This window comes from Triticum urartu, chromosome 6 (assembly GCF_003073215.2).
Source record: "Triticum urartu cultivar G1812 chromosome 6, Tu2.1, whole genome shotgun sequence".
NCBI classification, from domain to species: domain Eukaryota; kingdom Viridiplantae; phylum Streptophyta; class Magnoliopsida; order Poales; family Poaceae; genus Triticum; species Triticum urartu.
In genome coordinates this window covers 500,091,867-500,110,076 of record NC_053027.1, presented here as the reverse complement: position 1 = coordinate 500,110,076, position 18,210 = coordinate 500,091,867, and positions in this window count along the sequence as shown.

Below are 18,210 nucleotides of genomic sequence, written 5' to 3'. Positions count from 1 at the left end.
TTTTCACTACATTATGAACATTTATATGCACATAGGTGGCCTTTTATAATTTATGTAATGATTTTTTATTATATTCAAAGTTACTCTAACAATATTTTAATAAAATGATTTTGAAACAAATAATTACATAAATGAGAAATTGAATAGATTAATAAAAGAGTGATGTCATTTGGGTCATGCTAGTGAGTTGACCCACATAGGAGGTCTCTCATGTCACTCTGCTCTTTCACCTTCGAGCCTCCTAAATCCATTATGCGTTGCATTTTTGCTAGACTAACCACGAGACAATGACCACATCCTCCAGCACATGTAAATTCGAATTCCATGCTTATTATATGGTCGTTAGGGACAAGCTTCAAGGGTTGTAAATTGTTTCTTGGTTTGAGACTGCTCATCATGTATGTCGCGCAATGAAGAAATAGTGAAATGTAATCCCCCTTGGCTGACGACTTTAATCTAGTTAGAGAAGCATAAGATAAAATAATGGTGTAGTGAAACCCCATCGGGCCTATTTGAAGGAAATATGCCCTGAGGCAATAATAAAGTTATTATTGATTTCCTCATATCATGATAAATGTTTATTATTCATACTAGAATTGTATTAACCGGAAACTTAGTACATGTGTGAATACATAGGCAAACAGAGTGTCACTAGTATGCCTCTACTTGACTAGCTCATTAATCAAAGATGGTTAAGTTTCCTAACCATAGACCTGAGTTGTCATTTGATTAATGGGATCACATCATTAGGAGAATGATGTGATTGACTTGACCCATTCCATTAGCTTAGCACTTGATCGTTTAGTTTACTGTTATTGCTTTCTTCATGACTTATACATGTTCCTATGACTATGAGATTATGCAACTCCCGATTACCGAAGGAACACTTTGTGTGCTACCAAACGTCACAACGTAACTGGGTGATTATAAAGGTGCTCTACAGGTGTCTCAGATGGTACTTGTTGAGTTGGCATAGATCAAGATTAGGATTTGTCACTCCGATTGTCGCAGAGGTATCTCTGGGCCCTCTCGGTAATGCACATCACTATAAGCCTTGCAAGCCATGCAACTAATGAGTTAGTTGCGGGATGATGTATTACGGAACGAGTAAAGAGACTTGCCGGTAATGAGATTGAACTAGGTATTGAGATACCGACGATCGAATCTCGGGCAAGTAACATACCGATGACAAAGGGAACAACGTATGTTGTTATGCGGTTTGACCGATAAAAATCTTCGTAGAAAATGTGGGATCCAATATGAGCATCCAGATTCTGCTATCGGTTATTGACTGGAGACGTGTCTCGGTCATGTCTACATAGTTCTTGAACACGTAGGGTCCGCATGCTTAAAGTTCGGTGACGATCGGTATTATGAGTTTATGTGATTTGATGTACCGAAGGTAGTTCAGAGTCCCGGATGAGATCGAGGATATGACGAGGAGTCTTGAAATGGTCAAGACATAAAGATCGATATATTGGACGATTATATTCGGACATCGGGAAAGGTTCCGAGTGATTCGGGTATTTTTCGGAGTACCAAGGAGTTACAGGCATACTAGAAGAAGTATTGGGCCTCAATGGGCCAAGTGGTGGAAGAGAGGAGGCAGGGCGCGCGCCCCCTAGCCCAAATCGAATTGGACTAGGGGGTCGGCCCCCTTTCCTCCTTTTCCTCCCTCTCCTTCCTTCTCCCCTTCCCCTTCCTTCCCTCCTCCTAGTAGGAGTAGGAAAGCAGAGTCCTACTCCTACTAGGAGGAGGACTCCTCCTCCTGGCGCGCCCTAGGAGGGCCGGCCTCCCCCCTTGCTCCTTTATATACGGGGGCAGGGGGCACCCTAGAACACACAAGTTGATCTGTTGATCTCTCCCAGCCGTGTGCGGTACCCCCCCCCCCTCCACCATAATCCACCTCGATCATATCGTAGAGGTGCTTAGGCGAAGCCCTGCATCGGTAGCAACATCATCACCGTCATCACGCCGTCGTGCTGACGGAACTCTCCCGTGAAGCTATGTTGGATTGGAGTTTGTGGGAGGTCATCGAGCCGAACGTGTGCTGAACTCGGAGGTGCCGTACGTTCGGTACTTGGATCAGTCGGATCGTGAAGACATACGACTACATCAACCGCGTTGTGCTAATGCTTCCGCTTTCGGTCTACGAGGGTACGTGGACACACTCTCCCCTCTCGTTGCTATGCATCACCATGATCCTGTGTGTGCGTAGGATTTTTTTGAAATTACTACGTTCCCTAACACTATTCTCTTTAACTAATGAATCGAAATTGGTGCTTGCTTGATATTTCTATCTCTAATAGATGTTATACTTGGAGAAATAACCAAAATAATCCTACTTTCACTGATAGGGTATTTTCCTCGGTTGATTGGGATTATCATTTCCCCCTTTCTTCTCTCAAAGAACTTCCCAAGATATTGACTCTCTGAGGGTAACCTCCCTAAAGCCTTTCAGATTTGATAAATGGTGGTCCCCCCCCGACGTTTTTCCTTGTATTCATAAAACTTGGGGCATCCCTTGTACATGCTCATGTCCCATTGACACCTAGTAATTCTATCTAGACACTTGAGAAAGGGGGGAATCAAAGGTTGGGGTATTTAGAGGCTTTTCTTCGGAAAACTACAAAACCTCTTGAAATAATATGACATCATGGATGTATTTGTTGAACAAAATTGCATCTCTGATGCTAAAAAGTGTTGAGGCATATCTCTCTCAAGGTAGTTTTGGTGATTGATGACAACATGTTTGCGGACTAATCATGTCCTTTGAGTAGTTCACAGATTCATCCCTGGCACGAGACGTTTTCTTCCCTTCGGAGTGTCATTCAAGACGGTGTAGCTCTTTCGTTTCTCTCTCGGTGGACTAGTTGCATAGAGGGCACCGTACTATCAAGAGGGGGTCCGCTGGGTATTGCATGGGTGGAATCAACACGTACACATCAGCTTCTCACCCTCCGAGCTCTTCCACTTCATAGAAGAGATCTCTCCTCTTTTCTATGTCCTGTCTGGGTTCCAGCGGTAGTACCGCGCAACCCAGCGGTAGTACCGCTGAGGAGCCACAAGCGGCAGTACCGCTCCGCAACGGTAGTACCGCCTGTGACTCCACAGCAGTAGTACCGCTGGGGTGCCTAGCACCACCGCCTCGTCCTCGGCCTCTTTGGAGAGATCCTCTCTCTCTTCTATGTCCCAGCGGTAGTACCGCACTACCAGCGGTAGTACCGCCGAAGGGTCACAAGCGGCAGTACCGCTCCGCAGCGGTAGTACTGCCCGTGACCCCGTTGCCGTAGTACCGCTGGGCTGTCTGTCTCCTACCGCCTCGACTCGAGGGCTCTTTTTCTCGTGTCGGGTTTTGCGGCACTAGTTGCGGTTGTAGAGGCGGTAGTACCGTTTCAGGAGCGGTAGTACCACCCTTACCACCGCGGTAGTACCGCGCTGGGTCCTATTCCCTACTAGTCTTCTCTGCACGGCAGTACCGCTGGCTGGAGCGGCAGTACCGCTGACCTAGCGGTAGTATCGCCCCCTCTTAGCGGTAGTACCGCCCTGTGCGGGGCTGGTTGGTGGGGGCAACGGTTGGATTGTTGCCCCCACTATAAAAGGGGGTCCCCTTCTTCCTTTTGACCTACCTCTTCCCCCTCAAGCTCCATTAATGCTCAAGCTCCATTAAATGCTCCAAGCTCCATTTTCACCCGATCTATCTCTCTAGCCAATCAAACTTGTTGATTTGCTCGGGAGTGGTTGAGAAGGCCCCGATCTACACTTCCACCAAGGGATTTTCGATTCCCCCACTCATCCCTAGCGGATCTTGTTACTCTTGGGTGTTTGAGCATCCTAGACGGTTGAGGTCACCACGGAGCCATAGTCCATTGTGGTGAAGCTTCGTGGTTTTGTTGGGAGCCTCCGATTAAGTTGTGGAGATTGCCCCAACCTTGTTTGTAAAGGTTCGGTCGCCGCCTTCAAGGGCACCAATAGTGGAATCACGACATCTCGCATTGTGTGAGGGCGTGAGGAGAATACGGTGGCCCTAGTGGCTTCTTGGGGAGCATTGTGCCTCCACACCGCTCTAACGGAGACGTACTTCCCCTCAAAAGGAAGGAACTTCGGTAACACATCCTCGTCTTCACCGGATCCACTCTTGGTTATCTCTTACCTTTACTTGTGCAAGCTCTTTAGTGTTACTTCTCTTGCTTGCTTGTATGCTTGTTGTTATTGCATCATATAGGTTGCTCACCTAGTTGCACATCTAGACAACCTACTTTGATGCAAAGTTTAATTTGATAAAGAAAAGTTAAAAATTGGTAGTTGCCTATTCACCCCCCCCCCTCTAGTCAACCTTATCGATCCTTTCAATTGGTATCAGAGCCTCATCTCTTTATTAAGGACTTTACCGTCCAAAGAGTATGGTTGATACCGTAGACGGTGTGGAGGAACACTCCGGTGTGAATCCGATCTCGTCTACGGGCGATGGGGGAACCTCGCTCTCTCGTGAGGAGTTCAATGTGGCCTTAGAGACATTGAAGACCTCCATGACGACTGAGGTTGAAAGCATGTTTACTAAATTTCTTGAGGGGCTTAAACTATCCACCGCACCGTTGAAAGTGGGTGACCCCACCGACAAGGTGACGGATGCTATCCCCGACAAGGGGGAAGCTAGTAGTGAAAAGGCTCCTTCTTCTAGTGGTAAAAATGGCACCGGCATCTTTGCTCATGTGGAACCACCACTTGTTTATGGTGGACCGGTTCCTTCTACTCATTTGAATCATGCCGGCCCTCCCCTAAGATTGTGAAAAATGAGGACTTTGATTCCTGGGTTTACCGCTTTAAACGTCATTTAAATCATGTGAACACTAACCTTTGTAGAATGATTGAAGAAGGTTTCTATCCGCATGATCCAAGAAACTTCACTCCTCGAGAAGCCACGGATAATCAATTCAATGAGAATGCTCTCTTCATCATTCAAGATGCAATTCCACCCGAAGACCTACCTCATCTTCGTCCCTTCGCCTTGGCCAAAGATGCATGGCATTGTGTTGTCTCTCTCTACCGGGGAAGCGCAAGCATTCAACACTCCAACTATGAAGTGGTGCAAGATGAGGCCGATGAGTTTGCTATGAAAGAAGATGAAGAACCTCGTGAGCATTATCGGAGAGTAACCAAACTTGCGATCTCACTACAAGATCATGGGAGCAAGGACACGGATGACAATTGGATCAAGCGCAAATTCCTCAAGGCAATGATGCCCTACCACAAGGCCATGTCCTCCGTCATTCATCAAAGACCGGACTTCCACACTTTGACCTCAAGCGAAGTGTTGGATGAGTTTGTGGCCATGAACATTTTGGACAAGACCGCCGACAATGCGGTGCTCCGTTCTCAACGGGCAAAGAAGCCTAACCTTGCATTGAAGGCCAAGCTCACCGTTGAAGAAGAAGAAGAGGAAGAAGAGGAGAGCAACCCCGAAGATACGAAGTATGCGTATCATGAACACATGGCACTTGCTTCAAGGCAATTTTGGAGGAAGAAAAACTCGAGGCCAAACTTTAGCAAAAACAACTCAAGTGGCACGAAGAGCAAGCAACGTGTAAGGACTTGCTACAATTGCGGCAACGTGAGTCATTTTGTTGCAGAATGCCCGTATGAGAAGAGGGAAGACAATGGTGGCAAGCTCATCCGAAAGGACAAGACCAAGTCGTTCCCCAACAAGAGCAACTTCACCAAGAAGACTCCTCCCAAGGCATTGGTGGTACAAGAAGAGTACAATGAGGATGATGACGATGATGAAGGTGATGAGTCGGTTGCCATGGCCTTCATTGCCATTGCGACGACTTCACGGGTGTCTCTCTTCGACTCACCCAATGAGAGCATCACCGCCAAGTGCCTCATGGCTAAAGCCACCAACAAGGTAACCCCCAACATCAAAACTACCATCATTAATCATCCTTCTCTGACGGATAGCATTAATGAACTTGACGGAGCTAATGTGGAGGCTAATGAGTTTGAGGCCTTTATGGGAAAACTCAAGGGAAAATACAAGAAGCACTTTGTTGCTCTCTTGGAACAACTTGGTGAAGCCAATGACATGATCGAGGCTCGCGAAGACACCATCACTAAGATGGAAGGGCATAGTCGTGACTATGCCGATGAGATTTCGGATCTTTCCAATGCTCTTGAGGAAGAGTGTGGTCTTCGTTTGGCTCTTGAGGAGTCACACAACGTTGATCATGCTAAGTTAAAGAAAGATTATGATCACCTCATAGTTTCTCATGTGCTAAACTCCGAGAAGGCCGAACTTGAGGTTGATCTTGCTAGACTCAAAGAGGAGTTTGATCTACTTGACAAGGCTCACAAGGTCTTGAAGGGTGCTCATGCTAGCCTCAAAGAGTCTCATGATCAACTTCAAGTAAAGCTAACCAAGGAAAAAGCCACTTTCCCTCGTATGATGTTAATTGATAATGCAAATGCTACTAACCCGTGTTGTGAGCATGTGCATCTCGTTGAGGAGAACGCTAAGCTAAAGGGGGAACTTGAGAGAGGTCTTGCGACTTGCATACAAGGCAAGAAGAACCTCAACGATCTCTTGATCAACCAAAATGGAGTTGTGGCCAAGGAAGGGGTTGGGTACGTGCCCGACTCCAAGAACAAGAAGAAGAATGATAAGACAAAACGACCTCCTCCTCTCATGCAAACCTTTGTGAAGGAGGGAGAGAGTGCCTCCGAGGAGAAGAAGAAGAACAATGCAAAGGGTGGCAATGTCAAGAAGGGCAATGTCACCCCTCCCAACAAAGCCGGCGATTTTAATCCTTCTTATGTGTTATGCCGTGCTAGTGATGGGCATGTTTATGCCAAATTTGTTGGTTCTCTTCATGAATACATTGAATGGTCTATTTGGGTTCCAAAGACCCTTGTTACTAACATCAAAGGACCCATTACAAAATGGGTACCTAAAACCAAGCATTGATCTCTTGTAGGTGTTTGCTTCCGGTGGGGGATCATGGTTGCTCGATAGCGGAGCTACAAATCATATGACCGGAAGCAAGGACTTGGTGGTGGACGTGCACAAGGTTCCATCTATGCCCACCAATGTCGAGTGGGGTGACGCCTCATCTTCTAAGGTATTGGGACTTGGCAAGGTGGTCATCTCTCATGATCTCATGATCGAGAAGGTCATGCTTGTTGAGTCCCTTGCATACAATTTACTTTCCGTTCGTCAACTTGCAATCATGGGCTTTGCCACTTTCTTTGATATCGATACCGTGGCCCTCTTGTGGAGCAAGACTCTTAAAGTAGCCTTTGTTGGGCATGTCGAGAATGGTCTATATGTGTTTAACTTTTCGGAGCGATCCACTAAGACCGCGACATGCCTAATGGCTAAAGTTGATGTGGGATGGCTTTGGCATCACCGTTTAGCCCATGTCAATATGAGATCTTTGCAAAGTCTCCTCAAGGGGGACCATGTCCGTGGACTAAAGAATGTTAGTTTTGCTAAAGATCGTGCTTGCAGTGCTTGTATCGAAGGAAAGCTACATGAGAAGGCTCACCCTCCCACGACTATCATTTATTCAAAGAGGCCTTTGGAGCTCCTTCACATGGATCTCTTTGGGCCTCCATCCTTCGATAGTCTTGGAAGTAGGAAGTATTGCTTGGTGATTGTGGATGACTACTCAAGGTACACGTGGGTGTATTTCTTCAAGAGGAAGAGCGAGACCCAACAAACCGTCATTGACTTTGCAAATGAAGCACAACATCAACACAATGCAAAGATCTTGACAATAAGAAGTGACAACGGCACCGAGTTCAAGAACTACACCTTGGATGAGTTTCTTAGTGATGAGGGAATCAAGCATCAATATTCCGCACCCTACACCCCTCAATAAAACGGTGTTGCGGAGAGGAAGAACCGGACGTTGATGGATGCGGCAAGGACCATGATGGCGGAGTTCAAGTCTCCGTACAACTTTTGGGCCGAAGCCATCAACACCGCATGTCATGCATCCAATCGGCTCTACCTCCGCAAGGGCTTGAACAAGACTCCATATGAGATACTCACCGGTAACAAGCCCAACCTCAAGTACTTCCGGGTATTCTGGTGTAAGTGTTTCATTCTCAAGAAAGGTGTTCGGTTGTATAAATTTGAGGCTAGAGCCTATGAGGGCATATTTGTTGGTTATGCTACAAACTCTCATGCTTACCGTGTCCTCAATAAATCCACGGGACTTATTGAGGAGACGTGTAACGTGGAGTTTGATGAGAATAACGACTCCCAAGTGGAGCAAAATGGCACTTGTGATGTAGGTGATGAAATTCCTCCCCAAGCCATAAGAAGAATGGGTGTTGGCTTTATCCTACCCATTGAGGAACCCCTTGTGGCCGAAGGAGAAGGACAAAGCTCCACTCAAGTGGAGCCATCACCAACCCAAGGCCCACACGCTTCCGAAGAACAACATGAAGGCCCTCATCCTCAAGAACATGACCAAGGGCAAGATCACGCTCAAGACGGTGTTGACCCATCAAGTGATTCCCAAGGTCAAGTTCTCTCCTCCAAGCAAGTTCAAGAACAAGAACAAGCCCAAGACGGCGCTCAAGATGATCAAGTAACCACTCCTCGTCTCTCCCCCGAGGAGGAATTAGAGCGTCGTGCCGCCAAGGTTGCTTCCAAGCTCTCCACCAAGGATCATCTCATGACGAATGTGCTTGGAAGCTTAAGAAAGGGGGTAAGCACTCGTAGACAATTAGCAAATTATTGTGAGCATCACGCGTTTGTCTCTTGTGTGGAACCCCACAAGGTCTATGAGGCGCTAGAAGATCCGGATTGGCTCAATGCCATGCATGAAGAACTCAACAACTTCGAGCGCAACAAAGTGTGGAGATTGGTGCCAAGACCGAACGGGAATCACAATGTCATTGGAACCAAGTGGATATTTAAGAACAAGCAAGATGCCCATGGGATTATCATTCGCAACAAGGCTCATTTGGTATCACAAGGCTACTCCCAAGTCGAGGGTATCGACTACGGTGAAACCTTTGCTCCCGTTGCTCGTCTTGAATCCATTCGCATGTTGATTGCATATGCTTCTCATCATAACTTTAAGTTACAACAAATGGATGTGAAGAGTGTTTTTCTTAATGGTCCTATTAATGAATTGGTTTACGTCAAGCAACCCCCCAGGTTCGAGGATCCCTACTTTCCCGATCATGTGTATCAACTCGATAAGGCACTCTATGGCCTTAAACAAGCCCCACGTGCGTGGTATGACCACCTTACCGAGTTGTTACAAGACCGTGGTTTTGAAGTTGGGCTAATCGACCCCACTCTTTTTACTAAGAAGGTCAAAGGGGAGTTGTTTGTGTGCCAATTATATGTTGATGATATTATCTTTGATTCACCTAACAAAGCTTTCAATGAAGAATTTGCCGCTCTCATGACCTCAAAGTTCGAGATGTCTTACATGGGAGAGTTGAAGTTCTTTCTAGGGTTCGAAGTGAAGCAAAGAAGAGAAGGAACCTTCATCAATCAATCCAAATACACTCAAGACATGCTCAAGAGATTCAAGCTAAGTGACGTCAAGCCGGCTTCCACTCCAATGCCCACCAAGTGCCAACTTGACTTAGATCCCAATGGTAAAGTGGTGGATCAAAAGGTATATCGCTCCATGATTGGATCCTTGCTTTACCTTTGTGCATCTAGACCGGATATCATGTTGAGTGTGGGAATTTGTGCACGGTTTCAAGCCGCACCTAAGGAAAGTCACTATGTGGCGGTCAAACGAATCTTTCGATATTTGGCTCATACCCCAAACTTTGGCTTATGGTACCCAAGAGGATCAAACTTCAAGCTTGTAGGGTACTCGGATTCCGATTGGGCGGGAGACAAAGTGGATAGGAAGTCCACTTCCGGAGGGTGCCAATTCCTTGGTTGCTCTTTGGTAAGTTGGTCTTCTAAAAAGCAAAGTTGTGTGTCTCTCTCGTCCACCGAGGCGGAGTATGTTGCAGTCGGTAGTTGTTGTGCACAACTCCTATGGATGAGGCAAACTTTAAAGGATTACGGTGTCACTTGTGACAAAGTGCCTCTTTGGTGTGACAATGAAAGTGCCATCAAGATCTCTCTCAACCCGGTGCAACACTTCAAGACGAAGCATATTGAGATTCGGTATCACTTCATCCGGGATCACATTAGGCAAGGAGAGATCGAGCTCAACTATGTCAACACTCATGAAAACCTTGCAGATATCTTCACGAAGCCCTTGGATGAAGCAAGATTTCACGAGTTAAGGCATGAGCTAAATATCATTGATTCGAGCAATGTGGCTTGAACCCTTGCACACCCCACCACGCTCAATTTGTTGTCTACTTTAGGTGTAGGCATGGACATAGGGGGAGTGTTGTTCTCTCAATGAACTCTCCCTCCCCCCATTATGCATAAATTGAATCAAGTCTTTCACTTTAGCCATTGTTGATGGTACTTGTGTTTCAAAGACGAGTTTTGGTCATGGGCCCAAGGTTAAAATCTTCGCGGCGCCATACCTCTTGACTCAAACATAGGTGGCTTCGGCCATCGCCCTTTGTTGAAGAGGTGTGTCTTGGTCGTTTGCTGGTGTGCTCTCTTTTCTTGCCGTTTTGTCCTTGAGCTAAGCCGTGTTGTTCGGTTGCCGTGGCGTACTGGGCGGTACTACCGCTGGTGGTGCGCGGTACTACCGCTTATAAGCGGTACTACCGCCCCCCAGCGCGGTACTACCGCTGAGGGACGGGACCAGGGGGTTATATCGGGGCAGGGGGAGGTTTCTTCTCCCCCATACCCATTCGCTTCGCCCCCTCTTTCCTCTTCCTCTCTCCAGCCTCCTCTCGCCGCAGGAGGGCTCCGGCGGATCTCCGTCTCCGGGGCGTCCCTCTCCATTTCCTTCGGTGGAGTCGATCCCCACCTCGTTCTCTTGCCATGGATGCCGGTATTGCCCCCGTTCCTTCTCTCCTTTTGTCTCGTTTTTCAGATCTTGTTCTTAGGGGCAATGGTAGTTGCATCTCTAGATTTTTGGCTAAATTTAGGCATGAGTAGGTTGGAGAAGGCAACTAGACTATCTTGATTAGAGTTTGGTAGGAATATTTTTGAATTTGGCAGGCCGGTAGTGCCGGATCTGACCACGGTAGTAAGAAACTGTTGTTTCCCCGCCTCGAGTGGTACTACCGCTCTCTTTGGAGTGGTACTACCGCTTGACCTCGAGCGGTACTACCGCTCTCTTTGGAGCGGTACTACCGCTTGGGCGGTACTACCGCGAGCATGTCACGGTACTACCGCTGCCTGCCAAGTTCCATCATATTCCTGCCTTTTCTTTGATCCTTTTTGGTGTGTTTGTTGGCTTATGCTCGTTCTTTCTGGTTGTTTTGCGTGTTCTTATGTTTGGCTCTAGGTGATGATCATCCTAAGCATCAAGCTCGCCGTATCAACCCCGGGCGTGCTACATCAAAACGCTGCCGCACCTCTGAGCCAGCCGGTGGTTCCTCTAGCACCCAACCGCCACCAGCAGGTGCATCCGCAAGTGTTCCTCCACCTCCTCAGCAGTCGAAGAGATCCGCCACCAAGCCAAAAGGGAAGATCGTGACTGAGATGACCAACAAGGAGTTTTGGGAAAGGCATCGCCGCAATCCCTATGAGATGGACCAAGAACCCACTTTGGTCAATCGCCCGTTCTGGAACCGATTTCAGTTTGCCATCTATTTTGATGTGATCAAGGCCAAGAAGAATTTCTTTGTTGATGTTCGCTCCATTGACACTGATGCTATGGAGAATGACCCGGAGTACTTTGGTGAAGCCCTTCAGATGTGCACTCAGCTGAACATTCTCAGGATCATGCAATTCAACAAGGATTTTGATGCAGATTTGGTGGCTCAATTCTTTGCCACTGTTCATCTTGGGACAGATGTCGACAGAACTCTGACATGGATGACCAATGGCAAGCTGCTTTTTGTCAAGTGGAAGGCTTTCATGGAGTTACTTGATGTGGTGGATCACGGGCTTGAGACTCCAGTCGGTTTCCGCCCTCACCGCAATGCTACGTCCACTCACAAGCAAGCCCTCTGGCCCTACTGCATTGTGAAAGTTAACCCAGTGACTAAGAAGAAAACCTATGAGTTGTCTCCGTATCTGGACATTCTCCATCGTATCTTCTGTGAGACTCTCTTCCCTCGCATCGGGAATCTAGATATGGTCCACTCTTATCGTGTGGACATGCTCCTTTTCTGTCAGCATGAGAAGGAAGCAAACACTGGAGCGAGCCTGGATATTTCTCATGTCATGTGGTCTGAACTTCTCTCTGCCGTGTCTGAGCGCAAGTGCCCGATATATGGTCCATTCATCATGAGGCTCATTGAGAGGGCATGGGCACAGATCTATCCCAGAGTGATGCTGGAAACTGGGGACTTGGTTTCCCATGAGATCAAGCGTCTGAGGAAGAAGGACAATTGGGTCACCCTAGCACCTCAATCCGGGGGTCCGTCTGCTGCTGCTGCTGCTACCATGGAGACCGAGGGTGGGGCAGCCACTGATGATCACGAGGAGGATATTGGGCCCTCTAGTGCTGAACCCTCGTGGGCGAAGAAGCTTAAACACAAGTTGAAGAAGCTTTTCTGCATGGAGTCTCATGGTCAGTACATGACTCATGTGGCGGAGAAGCATGCCAGGGTGCGCCACAAGGAGCTCATGCGTCAGATGGGAGCGACAGTTGCCAGTGGATCTGAGGGTCAGATCACTGAAGAGGAGGAGTGGATTCATCAGCATTGCCCTTGGACCGACTCTGACGCCGAGCAGTTTTCGACCAATGACGGAGATGCAGACGATCACGCTGAGATATGATGTTCGAGATCCTCAGCTTGCCATCACCTGGAGTCGTAGCGTTGCTCTTTTCCCTTTTTGGTGTCTCGCTGCCAAAGGGGGAGAGAGTGTAGGGATTTGTGTTGCCATGCTTTGAGTTTGTCGTATTGTGTTTTCTTGTGTGTTCTCTCGGTGTCTTTGTTTCGTTTGGTTTGGTGCCCGTGAGACCTAAGTTCTAGACATATGGTGTGAGACATATGCTCCCTATCGCTACCTTATTACTTATGTCGCTACATTTTTTCTTATGTCTATTCAGTACTGTAGTATATTATGAGTTGCATGCTTGTCCTATTATATACTCTTCTCTCATATATCTTGTGCTTAGAATTGTTGGACTATAAAATATAGGGGGAGTGTTGATCCGGATGTGTGTGTCTTGCTTTCCTTTTGCTCCTCTTTCTAGGTGCACACATTCTGGGGGAGCCCGTCTATATTTTGTAGTTCTTATTTTTCTTATGTTTATATCTTTTCCTTGTGCAAATCCCTTGTTGTCATCAATCCACCAAAAGGGGGAGATTGTTGAGGCATATCTCTCTCAAGGTAGTTTTGGTGATTGATGACAACATGTTTGCGGACTAATCATGTCCTTTGAGTAGTTCACAGATTCAACCCTGACACGAGACGTTTTATTCCCTTCGGAGTGTCATTCAAGACGGTGTAGCTCTTTTGTTTCTCTCTCGGTGGACTAGTTGCGTAGAGGGTACCGTACTATCAAGAGGGGGTCCGCTGGGGTATTGCATGGGTGGAATCAACACGTACACATCAGCTTCTCACCCTCCGAGCTCTTCCACTTCATAGAAGAGATCTCTCCTCTTTTCTATGTCCTGTCTGGGTTCCAGCGGTAGTACCGCGCAACCCAGCAGTAGTACCGCTGAGGAGCCACAAGCGGCAGTACCGCTCCGCAGCGGTAGTACCGCTCGTGACTCCACAGCAGTAGTACCGCTGGGGTGCCTGGCACCACCGCCTCGTCCTCAGCCTCTTTGGAGAGATCCTCTCTCTCTTCTGTGTCCCAGCGGTAGTACCGCACTACCAGCGATAGTATCACCGAAGGGTCACAAGCGGCAGTATCGCTCCGCAGCGGTAGTACCGCCCGTGACCCCGCTGCCGTAGTACCGCTGGGCTGTCTGGCTCCTACCGCCTCGACTCGAGGCCTCTTTTTCTCGTGTCGGGTTTTGCGGCACTAGTTGCGATTGTAGAGGCGGTAGTACCGTTTCAGGAGCGGTAGTACCGCGCTGGGTCCTATTCCCTACTAGTCTTCTCTGCGCGGCAGTACCGCTGGCTGGAGCGGCAGTACCGCCCTGTGCGGGGCTGGTTGGTGGGGGCAACGGTTGGATTGTTGCCCCCACTATAAAAGGGGGTCCCCTTCTTCCTTTTGACCTACCTCTTCCCCCTCAGGGTCCATTAATGCTCAAGCTCCATTAAATGCTCCAAGCTCCATTTCGCCCGATCTATCTCTCTAGCCAATCAAACTTGTTGATTTGCTCGGGAGTGGTTGAGAAGGCCCTGATCTACACTTCCACCAAGGGATTTTCGATTCCCCCACTCATCCCTAGCGGATCTTGTTACTCTTGGGTGTTTGAGCACCCTAGACGGTTGAGGTCACCACAGAGCCATAGTCCATTGTGGTGAAGCTTCGTGGTTTTGTTGGGAGCCTCCGATTAAGTTGTGGAGATTGCCCCAACCTTGTTTGTAAAGGTTCGGTCGCCGCCTTCAAGGGCACCAATAGTGGAATCACGGCATCTCGCATTGTGTGAGGGCGTGAGGAGAATACCGAATGTTGTTCGGAGTCCCGGATGAGATCCCGGACGTCACGAGGAGTTCCGGAATGGTCCGGAGGTAAAGAATTATATATAGGAAGTGCTATTTCGGCCATCGGGACAAGTTTCGGGGTCATCGGTATTGTACCGGGACCACCGGAAGGGTCCCGGGGGTCCACCGGGTGGGGCCACCTGCCCCGGGGGGCCACATGGGCTGTAGGGGGTGCGCCTTGGCCTATATGGGCCAAGGGCACCAGCCCCAAGAGGCCCATGCGCCAAGAGATGAGGGATAGGAAGAGTCCTAAAGGGGGAAGGCACCTCCGAGGTGCCTTGGGGAGGAGGGACTCCTCCTAGCCGCACCCTTCCTTGGAGGAAGGGCCAAGGCTGCGCCTCCCCCCTCTCCCTTGCCCCTATATATATGTGGGGGGTGGGAGGGCAGCCATACCAATGTTCTGGTGCAGCCCTCCCCTTCTCCCAAGTCCTTCTCCTCTCCCGTGGTGCTTGGCGAAGCCCTGCACGATTGCCACGCTCCTCCACCACCACCATGCCGTTGTGCTGCTGCTGGATGGAGTCTTCCTCAACCTCTCCCTCTCTCCTTGCTGGATCAAGGCGTGGGAGACGTCACCGGGCTGTACGTGTGTTGAACGCGGAGGTGCCGTCCGTTCGGCACTTGGTCATCGGTGATTTGGATCACGACGAGTACGACTCCATCAACCCCGTTCTCTTGAACGCTTCCGCTTAGCGATCTACAAGGGTATGTAGATGCACTCTCCTTCACCTCGTTGCTGGTCTCTCCATAGATAGATCTTGGTGACACGTAGGAAAATTTTGAATTTCTGCTACGTTCCCCAACAGTGGCATCATGAGCTAGGTCTATGCGTAGTTTCTATGCATGAGTAGAACACAAAGTAGTTGTGGGCGTTGATTTTGTTCAATATGCTTTCCGTTACTAGTCTTATCTTGATTCGGCGGCATCGTGGGATGAAGCGGCCCGGACCGACCTTACACGTACTCTTACGTGAGACAAGTTCCACCGACTGACATGCACTATTTGCATGAGGTGGCTAGCGGGTGCCAGTCTCTCCCACTTTAGTCGGATCGGATTCGATGAACAGGGTCCTTATGAAGGGTAAATAGCAATTGGCATATCACGTTGTGGTCTTTGCGTAGGTAAGAAACGTTCTTGCTAGAAACCCATAGCAGCCACATAAAACATGCAAACAACAATTAGAGGACGTCTAACTAGTTTTTGCAGGGTATGCTATGTGATGTGATATGGCCAAAGGATGTGATGAATGATATATGTGATGTATGAGATTGATCATGTTCTTGTAATAGGAATCACGACTTGCATGTCGATGAGTATGACAACCGGCAGGAGCCGTAGGAGTTGTCTTAATTTATTTATGACCTGCGTGTCAACTTAAACGTCATGTAATTACTTTACTTTATTGCTAAAGTGTTAGCCATAGTAGTAGAAGTAATAGATGACGAGACAACTTCAAGAAGACACGATGATGGAGATCATGATGATGGAGATCATGGTGTCATGCCGGTGACGATGATGATCATGGAGCCCCGAAGATGGAGATCAAAAGGAGCAATATGATATTGGCCATATCATGTCACTATTTGATTGCATGTGATGTTTATCATGTTTTTGCATCTTGTTTGCTTAGAACGACGGTAGTAAATAAGATGATCCCTCATTACAATTTCAAGAATGTGTTCTCCCCTAACTGTGCACCGTTGCTAAAGTTCGTCGTTTCGAAGCACCACATGATGATCGGGTGTGATAGATCCTTACGTTCACATACAACGGGTGTAAGACAGTTTTACACATGCAAAACACTTAGGGTTAACTTGACGAGCCTAGCATGTGCATAGACATGACCTCGGAACACAGAAGACCGAAAGGTCGAGCATGAGTCGTATGGTAGATACGATCAACATGAAGATGTTCACCGACGTTGACTAGTCCGTCTCACGTGATGATCGGACACGGCCTAGTTGACTCGGATCATGTAATCGCTTAGATGACTAGAGGGATGTCTATCTGAGTGGGAGTTCATAAAATGAACTTAATTATCCTGAACATAGTCAAAAGATCTTCGCAAATTATGTCGTAGCTCGCGCTTCAGTTCTACTGTTTAGATATGTTCCTAGAGAAAATTTAGTTGAAAGTTGATAGTAGCAATTATGCGGACTAGGTCCGTAAACTGAGCATTGTCCTCATTGCTTCATAGAAGTCTTATGTCCTTAATGCACCGCTCAGTGTGCTGAACCTCGAACGTTGTCTATGGATGTTGCGAACATCTGACATACAAATTTTGATAACTACGTGATAGTTCAGTTAAACGGTTTAGAATTGAGGCACCGAAGACGGTTTTGAAACGTCGCGAAACATATGAGATGTTTCGAGGGATGAAATTGGGATTTCAGGCTCGTGCCCATGTCAAGAGGTATAAGACCTCCGACGTTTTTTTTCTTAGCCTACAAACTAAGGAGAAAAGCTCAATTGTTGAACTTGTGCTCAGATTATCTAAGTACAACAATCGCTTGAATCGAGTGGGAGTTGATCTTCCAAATGAAATAGTGATGGTTCTTCGAAGTCATTACCACCAAGCTACTAGAGCTTTGTGATGAACTATGATATATTAGGGACATATATGATGATCCTTGAGATATTCGCGATGTTTGACACCGCAAAAGTAGAAATCAAGAAGGAGCATCAATTGTTGATGGTTGGTAAAACCACTAGTTTCAAGAAGGGCAAGGGAAAGAAGGGATACTTCATGAAACGGCAAATCAGCTGCTGCTCTAATGAAGAAACCCAAGGTTGAACCCAAACCCGAGACTAAGTGCTTCTGTAATAAGGGGAACAGCCACTGGAGCAGAATTACCCTAGATACTTGGTAGATTAGAAGGCTGGCAAGGTCGATAGAAGTATATTGGATATACATTGTGTTGATGTGTACTTTACTAGTACTCCTAGTAGCACCAGGGTATTAGATACCGATTCGGTTGCTAAGTGTTAGTAACTCGAAATAAAAGCTACGGAATAAAACGGAGACTAGCTAAAGGTGAGCTGACGATATGTGTTGGAAGTGTTTCCAATGTTGATATGATCAAGCATCGCATGCTCCCTCTACCATCGAGATTGGTGTTTGCGTTGAGTATAGACATGATTGGATTACGTCTATCGCAATACGATTATTCATTTAAGGAGAATAATGGTTACTCTGTTTATTTGAATAATACCTTCAAATGGTCTTACACCTGAAATGAATGGTTTATTGAATCTCGATCGTAGTGATACACATGTTCATGCCAAAAGATAGTAATGATAGTACCACCTACTTGTGGCACTGCCACGTAAGTCATATCGGTATAAAACGCATGAAGAAGCTCCATGTTGATGGATCTTTGGGCTCACTCGTTTTTGAAAGGTTTGAGACATGCGAACCATGTCTATTGGTGTATTTGCATGAAGAAACTCCATGCAAATGGACCGTTTAGACTCACTTGATTTTGAATCACTTGAGACATGCAAATCATACCACATGGGCAAGATGACTGAAAGCCTCGGTT